The sequence below is a fragment of the Pogona vitticeps genome, chromosome 4 (genome assembly GCF_051106095.1).
Source record: "Pogona vitticeps strain Pit_001003342236 chromosome 4, PviZW2.1, whole genome shotgun sequence".
Classification (NCBI taxonomy): domain Eukaryota; kingdom Metazoa; phylum Chordata; class Lepidosauria; order Squamata; family Agamidae; genus Pogona; species Pogona vitticeps.
This window is the reverse complement of record NC_135786.1, coordinates 200,364,539-200,374,471: the sequence shown is the minus strand read 5'-3', so window position 1 is coordinate 200,374,471 and position 9,933 is coordinate 200,364,539. Positions and strand designations below refer to the sequence as shown.

Genomic DNA, 9,933 nt, shown 5'->3' with positions numbered 1-9,933 from the left:
TTTTTCTTTTCTGACTGCTGCATGGGGAGGCAGCAAATTTAAGGAAAGAAACCGGCTGGGGGAGAACTAGGAGGTTTATACCTCCCATACTCATGTGTGTGTACTCCTTATTTAGGTTGGACCCATACAGGCTTTGTTAGAGTAAGAAAACAAATGAGTACTTTTGGCCTAAGAGCCAACCAGTTGTGGTCTATAGAGCTGTTCTGATTTGCAAGGAAAATCCTCACAGTAATAGTACCAACTGTACAGATGCAAAGACAAAAACAAAACATATTGATTTCCTATTGCATTTCAAGTACCAGTATGCCTGTCTCTTTTCTGCAGTATAGGGATTTGTGGAGGAAAGCGGTTTAGATCAGAAAAACAGTGCAGGGTGAAAGGGTCAAGCACCTCCCCCCCCCCCCCCGTGTCACGGGTCCTATTCAACTACATGCTTTTAAGTGAAAATGAATACATTAAGATATTAAGTCATGGATCTCCCACATAATACGTATATAATTTGACTTCACTGGATCAGGCAGAATGCCAGATAAAGATAGCTTTGCAATCTGAGCACTTGAACTGTCTTAATATGGTAAACGTCTAAAAAGCATAGGCTCTAGAGTTCTGAATTTCTAGTAAAATTCCTTTGCTACACAATGGAAGCACAGGGACTCACAGAAGAGAATAGCTACTCCCCAGATACTCCACCCCTTTTCTCATTAACTGGTACTTTAAGTCTTAATAACTCACTCTGAGACATTTGCAGGAGAGAAAATAAAGATGTTTCATTATTACAGTTGTGAACAGATCAACAGCAAACTGACAAACAGCTGCTTTAAACAGACTTTAAAAAGGATTGGAAAGCTCTTGGGCTCTTGGGTTCTCTTTGAATTCAGAGGTGGGAAGCAACGATTGGTTAGGGTTGGATAGATTGACAGTCACTCCAGCAACATGCAAGGTTATAAAAACAAAAGACAAGAAATTAAACTTTATCAAATGGATAAGATAAAGCTTCCTTACATTTTTATGACACTTTTTTCCACTTTAAAAACACTGATGTTTGAATCCTATTTATGTATACTGCGATTAAATAATGTACATCTCAGTGGCAAATTGCCATCACAGTGGTGCCCCGCTTGACGAAGACAATCTGTTCCAGCAAAATCGCTGTAGAGTGAAATCGTTGTCAAGCAAAAAAAACCATTGAAATTCATTGAAAACCGGTCAGTGCATTCCAATGAGGGAAATACCTCACCGTCCAGCGAAGATCCTCCATAGGGTGGCCATTTTCCGGTGCCTGTAAAGCGAAGAATCCATCCTGAACACAGCGGGGAGCCATTTTGAAAACCCGACGATCAGCTGTTTTTGATAGTTGTTAAGCGAAAAATCGGTTCCCGAAGCAGGGAACTGATCGTCATCAAACAAAAAAAAACCCTTTGAATCATCATTTTGCGATCGCTAAACTGAGAGAACTTGGGGGTTTTGGACTGCTATCAATTTCTGTGGATATTTGCATTCTACATTTTTCGCAAAATGGAAATACTTGATCTTACCCTGTCTCCTCCAGTGTTGAGGCAGATACAACGTGGCACTCCAATAGCGATTGCAAAAAACTCATCGTAAAGCGATTTCAGCATCAAGCGGGGTAATCGGCAAGCGGGGCAGCACTGTAGTTATGGAGTTGACACTTGTATTTCTCATTGCACATCAGTCATATGTTCTAGGGCCTAGGCTTATTAATAGGATTTTGACCAATGCAAATGAAACAGATATTTTTGGTTTACCTGTGGTATTTCCTTGTTTATTTCTGTGAATGTGCTGGAGAATGACCAAAAGGCAGCAAGAGTCAAAATAATTTCAAGAAGCTTTGTTATTTAGGAATAATAGATGCTAGCTAATAACACAGTACTGCAGCCTATTATACAGAGGATCTATACACTTCTAACTTGGTCTTAAAGAAAGTTACATTCAAAGCAGAAAGGGAGAGACAAGTTACACACACTACATCCTTTCCGCTTTATATGTATTTGCTCAATTGTCTTCCAATTTGAATTAAATAGCCAAGCTTTTGAGTCAGATCCAAAAAACATTATAGAAAAACATCACAGTCAGATGATATAAAGAGAAGATTTTTGATAACTGAAGACTTCCTTTTTCTGTCCCGTGGTTCCCTCAGCTTCCATAAAATGAAATGGATTATCTGCAAATTGGAAAAGCTATGGAAAAGAAAGTCTTCAATTACTGAGAATCTCTCCCTGTTGATAATATCTGTCGTGGTTACCTGGTCAAGGACCACTCCTTACAGTCATTTAGCTACACTATTCTTGCTTGTCCTAGGATGGTATCACCCAGGGAGAGTCAGATGTGGTAGAAACTGTGCAAGTTTGGCTGAAACCATCTCACTCTCTCAACACCTGTTTAGTCTCCTGGACTTTGAGGTGCTGTAGAGAGTTTAACACAAAGAAGAAGCTCTCAAGGCTAGGTATTGAGCACCAACTGCTGGGTAGTTCAATAGTTCAGGCATCTGGTTGTTATCTCTGCTCCTTCTAGTCTTTGGTTTAGAAAAAAAGTAAATTTAAATAGAATAACTACATATTTAACAAATGCAGCTTTTCCAGCTGTAACAATGAAGTTATGAATGATATAAGGAAAGTTGTATTTGCTGAATTTGTGCTGCACTTGAGATGTTAAAAGCACAGAGCCTTTTAATAAACATCATTTTGAAACCAACTGCAAAATAAATTGCAGAGTAGCTGAGTGTTATAGGCTGCAGAGCCAAAAGCTGGTAGTTTGATTCCTCAGTGTGCCTCCCCAACAGGGGTTGGACTCGATTATCCATAGGGTCCTTTCCAACCCTGCATTTGTAGGATGATGATGATGATTCTAACATTGTGAAGTAGCTGCCACAACTCTCACACACATACACTGAAAAAAATTCCAGTAGCTGGACTAGCTGGTTTTAGTACCATTAACCCTCTTAGCCAAAATCCAGGCAATGTGTGAAAGGATTTTATTAGTGTAGTAAAATGGGGGGAAAAGTTAAAAAGAACAATCCAAAAGGGTAAAGGGTAAAAGTTTCAAATCGTTACAAGAAACAGCCCTTCAAAATCTATTGGATCAAATGTGGACACAGACTTACAGCACACAGGAAGAAAACCCACTAAAAATAATAAAAGCCAATCTACCCTGCCTATACTCACACTGAGAGGCGAGATAGCATATTTCTGGGCATACTCAGAGTGTACCCTCTGGCAGAGCTTCATAGAATAGCAAACGTACCCAGTTTCTCCTGAACAGTCAGGGAGCAAAACACTGTTCTCCTCAGAGGTATGCTAGGCTAACTAACTAATTTCCGTAATCCCTTTTATACAAGTGCATGAGCCATTGAGCAGCTTCAGTCCCTTTAGTGTTCCATCAGGATAACAGGCAACTTCCAAACTTAATGCCATCCACATTGTCAATTTGCATACCTCTCTGGGAAAGCTTCTGACTAACCTCTTTCAAGTCAAGGTTGCTGATAAGATATTAGTGTCCTTGTGGGGCAGCTTTGATATGTCCCCTGATAAAGATAAGCATGGAAGCATCTGCTCAATCCTTCATTTAAAGTGTTTAATAGCAGGAGATGAGATGAAGATGTGAACTGTCTATTTCCATACTGACCTCTACCTGTGAGATTAGCTGCCCAGACTCACAGAAGCACAAAAGAATCCAGCAGATGAACTTCATATTTTTTTTATACACCAAGTTCTCAATTTCTTCACAGTATCATTATCTTTCCATAGGCGTAGTTATGCTAATAGTATTTCAGACATTAGATCCTAAATCTATTCAGTAATAGAAGGTTGCAGTATCAACCATTTAGCCATCATAAGGGTACAGAAATTCTATATCTTTTCACCCTTGGTTAATTTCTGTGAGATATATAGTTTAATAACAACAACAAAGTATAACTACAAAACTCAAATATTGCAATAAGACACAAGATGCACATTAATATTCCCCAGAAAGATGCAATGGCTGAACATAGCCAGAGTATATGTTTAAGAAATACAACAGCTATTTTGTAATGTCAACCATTTTCATATTTGCTCTTTAAAAGTCATTGTGCTATCCAGTATACAGAGAACATAATTTTCTACAGAATAAGCCATAGGTCTGTGAGGGTACTTGTGTGCTTCTAGTTCTTTGTGGAACCCCTCATTCCTGTGAATTGGGAAACACAAACAGCAACGCCAGAGCATAGGCTGAATGATGCAGGTGAGACAGAAAGCTGAATGGTATGTTTTTGTTTTTATTTTTCTGTTTGTTTCCCACAGAAGGAAGTGAGTAAGCACTTCTGTACTTTTGCATAGCTGCTGGATCGTGTTTATTACTTCCCATTGTGACTACCAAATATCAACATTTGTGGATTAAAAAACATAATATCTTGCTGAATGTTATGTCTAGTCTTGGGTTTCTGAAATATTTACTTTAAGAGTGATTTTTTTAAAAATTAATTTATTAAGAAGAGATGTAACCTGTAAAATGCTAATGGCTTGCTTGATAATGGCTCCTATGATTTTATATTATCCAGCTGCTATTGGTTATCTGTTTCCCTTCCATTTCTTACTTCTATTTGTTTCACTATTTTAAGAAACTATATTTTTCAGATCTTATCATTCGCTATACATACATATTCTTATGTTTATTTTTTATTATGATAATCAGATAACCATATTGATGATTCTATGATTTTTAAAGTGTTGATTCCACCTTTCAGGTTGTCCAAATTACAGTAGGAATATATTCTGTATTCCACAAAGAAGAAAAGTGTTTGGTTCAAAGCAAAATGTTGTGGCTGAAGCTGTACCTCAGAATTCAAAGAAATTCGGCCAATCTTCCCTTGAAAATGTGTGCATCAATATACCCTTTTTTTACCTTAATTCTGCCCCAGCTAAACACTCCAGCATAGTATTACTAGTCACCCTACTCTCTTTATAGTGGACCACAAGTGGTGTGAAAGAGTTGAAAGGACACAGGCTTTAATAATGACATCTATATCCCAGAAAAACATTTCAGGTTCAGCAATATTCCACCAAAAGCCTGGTCCTACCTAAGGGAAGGATAGAAAATGACAATTTTCACCCAGGTTTTTTGTCTTAAATGTCTGAAAATCACTCCATAGTCCTGGAGGCTGTGGTAGGACTGGTCATGTCCATTTTCAGATTTCCATAGTTTTGCTCTTCTCCAAAGGCTTCCCCACAACCAAAGGGATCCTGAGGGAGCCTAGGAAACTGATGGGGGGAGGGAACAGAACATTTTTTATTAACAAAATATGCCACAACTCCTGATATCATCAGGCTTATGTGGCATAAGATTATGTTACTGTATTTTAGCCACAGACATCAATGTTGGACAAAATGTCTGTACTTACTGATCAACTTAAAGTAATGTGATTTTTTTTTTAAAAAAATCACTTATAAATATACAGGGCAAAAGAACCAAAAACAATGTATAATCTCAGACTCATTGTGCGAAGAATATAATCTTCTTCCAACCAGCTATAATATTTACCAAGAGCTATAAGAACCACCTACCATCCCACAACTCACAAAGTGGCTTACCATTTAAGCCTTTCCTTTGAAAAGGCAGTTTTCATCTATTACATGATGCTGCTCCTGAATTTTGCCCACATAAAATACTGGTGTGGTGCTCAAAGTTTTCTCCTCGGAAACACATTTTAGGCTCAGAGGTGTTCTGCAAAATATAAAATAAAATTTAAAAAAATCATACTCTAGTAAGGGAGAGGTTTATAACCCACAATTTTCATCATATAATTAGTGCTGCGGACTGTCCACTTAGGTAAAAAGCCACCTAAGATCTGAAGTTTTCAGAAGGTGACAGGACTAAGAATTAGAACTATAGCATCAGGGAATAAAAGTTGCAATAAAAAGCTTCTTAAAACCCAGTGGTAAACCTATTGAATGACCGTAGATGTATAGGGATAAAGCCAACTGCTAGTTGTTCAACTGACTGCTGTATGATAAATCTACATTTATGTATATCCAATCAATTCTATTCGAATAGGAATTAGCAATTGTATTTAAACCATAGGCAAGAAAGTCACTGAAGAAATTCTTCTTAAGCAGCAGTCTCCTCAGAATTAAGGTTATCTTTTAATGCAGGAAACTGGTGTTATGGCTCCATTAATCAATAAAAAAGCAACTGAAGCACTGACTTGTTCCTGGGGGCAATGACTTAGACTTGATAGATAAATAAATACACACAGAGAATCATAAAGATACTGATGGCTAATATTTAGTCAGTAGTCTGGCACATTCTACTGAACGTCCTATTTAAGTATTAGAAGCAAATAGAATGATTCAGCTGCTGCCGTTGAAGAACAAAGAAAACTTGGACAGTGATAAAGTACTAGAAAAATGCCTATCACAACCCCATTGGATTTTGTGGTGGGATGAGGCAAGTATGCCCTGTCCACCTAACCAGATCTCTAGCTAGAAATGTGATAAGGCAGGAATGTATTGCAGAGCAGCCAAAGCCTACTATTATGCTGCAGGTTGTCTAACACGTACACAATTACTTAACTTCACTGTGTGAGCAGATAGCATTCTTTTCACATGCTTTCTTACGTGTAGAGAAGAGAGGGAGACCTAATAGGTTTTTAATTTAAACTGAATATTGAAGGTGAACCCTGCAATATTATGGAGGGGAGTAATTTGTACCTGTTAATTGTCCCAAACTCCTATGCAGAACTTGGAAGTTTTATTTTTAAAGATGCCATCTCCTAGAATCTACCTGGTGCATGCTGTCTGAGGAATTTTGGGAACTGCTGTCCAAAAAGGTAACTTTAAGGCCATAGGTATTCCTGTATTTTAGGGCAAATTGACACAGGCTTTAGTTTCAAGTCAGTCTTATGGTACTTTTAAGTGGACTCAAAACACATGTTAAGCTAATTATGCAAGAAGTTCATCATGAGCACAGAAGGAGGCTGACTTTTCAAGGCAAGAAAAAGTGGGCATACGACAATGGTAGAAGGATTGGCGAATAAGAAAAACAGCATTATCTCATACTGCCTTGGTTTGAATGGTAATCATCTTTCCAATCCCCTTATTCCAGTATTTCAGACTACTTAACACTTATCAACTTTCTGACCCCCTAACAAGGCCACTCATTGCCCAAAGATTTTAATAAATTCAAAGCGGTAGCCACACTAGTCTATTGCAGCAGAAACAACATAGAATCTTGGTGACTGATTAAGGAGTTTTATTTGGTATACATTTTTGTGAATTGCAACTAAGTTCTTTGGATGCTAAAGATAGTTTTATATCTTCCAGTGAAAGACTAACGATGGTGATGAGCCAATCTCTTTTAATAAAATTTTATCCTTGAGGATTTAATGGACAAAGATCAAGGTGGTTGCCTGTGTCTTTCCAATGCAACCTGCCTGTATTTTGGGGAGAGAGGAATTAGTGCAGGCCCAAGACATTTTACTGTGATGAAAAAAGTGGTTTTGTCCTCTTCAGTTCCTACAGAGGCCAACTGGATTGGCAGCTTGAGGACGTTTTTTCTTTTTACTATAGCTTCCAGAATCCATTAGCCAGTGTGACCATGGTTTTAAAGAGTAACTTTTCAAGTTCTGGTTGAATCTCACTTTCTAGTACAGTATTTTCCACAAAAAGTGAAGATTGTATGGGACTCACAGTTCTGTTCCCCTACAATTTGCTGCTCTATCTCAACACATGCTGCCTTGTTCTGCTTGATGACAGGGCCAGCGTTGTGCAGACTGGAACCCACTGAATTAATTGAGACAAAAAAGATGAATAACTTGAGGCATGTCCAGCAAAATCCAAAGAAAAGAAAACAAGACAAGACAAAAACCTGTGGCACCTTAAAGACTAACTATAATATTTAAATGCAAGATTTCATGGACAAGTCAACTTTGTCATATGTTTAGGGGGAAAAAGAAATACTGGATGAAATACTAAATTCACAAGTTAGGCATCCTTCAGTCTCGAAAGACTATGGTAGCGTAAATTCACAAGTAAAACATTCAAAACATTCATTGCTCTAAGAATCTTGGATATGTGGTTACATCTCACATGCAGTAAATAATGGCTTTTGTTTGGTGGTCTATTGTAAATTCCTACAGGAGACAGAAAACTGATAACCAGGCAAGAGCAAAAAAAGAGGGGGGGAGGTGGGATTTGGTAAAGACTGACAGAAATAAAGATATCTGTTAAAAAAGTCAAGAGGGAGGGAAGGGAGGAGGAGAGGTATATATAAAAACAAAAGAGATAGCAGAGGAACCACTCGTGTTAGTTAATATAAAGGTAAAGGTAAAGGTTCCTCTTGACAATTGTCCAGTCATGTCTGACTCTAGGGGGCGGTGCTCACCCTGTTTCCAAGCCATAGAGCTACCGTACTTTTCCATGTATAAGATGCCCCCATGTATAAGACGCCCCCCACTTTTCTATTCCAAAATTAAGAAATCTAACTGGGGCTTAGCAAGCGCAGGGGGGAATGGATCAAAGTGTTGCAGGATCACTTTGATCCCTGATTTCTCCTCCACTTCTTTTTGTTCTCTCCTCAGTTTACTTCCATGTAGAAGACGACCCTCAATGTTAATTGTGAGGTTAACAGCGCATGGTGAGCCAGCACCTTACTGGCTGGGGGCTGCCCAACTTAAGGTGGGTGGTAGCTACCTAGTGAGGTGCAATGACCTCTCCCACTGTTGGAAGTAGTCCCTGGCGTCATGCTCTACGCCAATCGAGCAAAAACTTACAACCGGTAACTGCTACTTCCTGTGTTATTTTGACGCTGTATGAGAAGCTGGAGTGTCCTCTCCAGAGCACGAAGCCTGGGTAAAATAATATGGAGGATAGGCTGTTACCCAAGCAGCAAATCTCCCCTCTCCACATCACTGAAAAAGTCCAATGGAAAGGGAAGAGCCAATACCACTAGTTCCAGCGATGTTGCAGGTGTTGCCAGAACGGCACAGACTGCCTCCAGGACTCTGGCTTCAAATTTTAACTCCTGAAAACTTTTCCATTAGTGGATATAGCCACAGGGCAGTTGAGCTTTGAAATCAGAGTTTTCCTTCTCCTAGATGGGCTGCCTTCCAAGGCTGACGAGCCACACCAACCCAGGCTGCTCCCTAAGAGTGTGAAGGTTAGAAACAGATACCTCTGGCCACCAGACCTTGTCTTCCAAAAGGACCACCAACTTACACTTAGAGAGTATGGTTTAATAAGAAGCTAATGGCATATACCAAAATCCAGGTCTATAGAGCTTGTGTCCTGATTACACTCCTGTACTGCAATGAGTCCTGGACCCTTTGTGCATAGCAGGAGAGGGAATTAAACATGTTCCATATGCATTGTCTCTGATGCATTTTTGGCATCACCTGGCAGGACAAAGTTCCAAATAGAGCAGTCCTAGAACAAGCTGGAATTTTTAACATGTATACATTACTGAAACAGTAATGTCTACATTAGCTCTGGCATGTTGTGAGAATGGCTGACGGTTGGATTCCAAGAGATCTCCAGTATGGAGAATTAGTGCTGGGAAATCACCCCAGAGGGAGACCACAGCTGTGATACAAGGATATTTGCAAGTGGGATCTGAAGGCCTTAGGAATGGACCTCAACAGATGGGAAACCCTAACATCTGAGCATTGAGCCTGGAGGCAGGCAGTGCAGTATGGCCTCCCCCAATTAGAAGAGACACTTGTCCAGCAGGCTGAGGCAAAGAGGCAGTCCCGAAACCAGCAAAATCAAGGAGCTGGACAGGGGATAGATTGCATTTGTCTTCAGCGTGGAAGGGATTTTCTCAGCCATACTAGACGCTGTTCCAAGACCTCTGTTCAGAGCACGTTACCATAGTTTCTTGAGACTGAAAGATGCCTACTGGGATAGTTTGTTCCAGGTTGAGGTTGATGTTTGGGTGAAAGTT

The 9,933-nt window shown here is 39.4% G+C and overlaps 1 long non-coding RNA gene across 1 annotated transcript; it reads right to left on the bottom strand.

The window, feature by feature from the left end:
* On the bottom strand, positions 1-7,781 carry LOC144589348 (uncharacterized). Its single transcript, XR_013545428.1, has 3 exons — positions 7,683-7,781; positions 5,586-5,718; positions 1-5,255 (listed from the first exon to the last, which is right to left on the bottom strand). It is a non-coding gene; the product is annotated as an uncharacterized LOC144589348 (long non-coding RNA).
* Between the last annotated feature and the right edge of the window lie 2,152 nt (positions 7,782-9,933).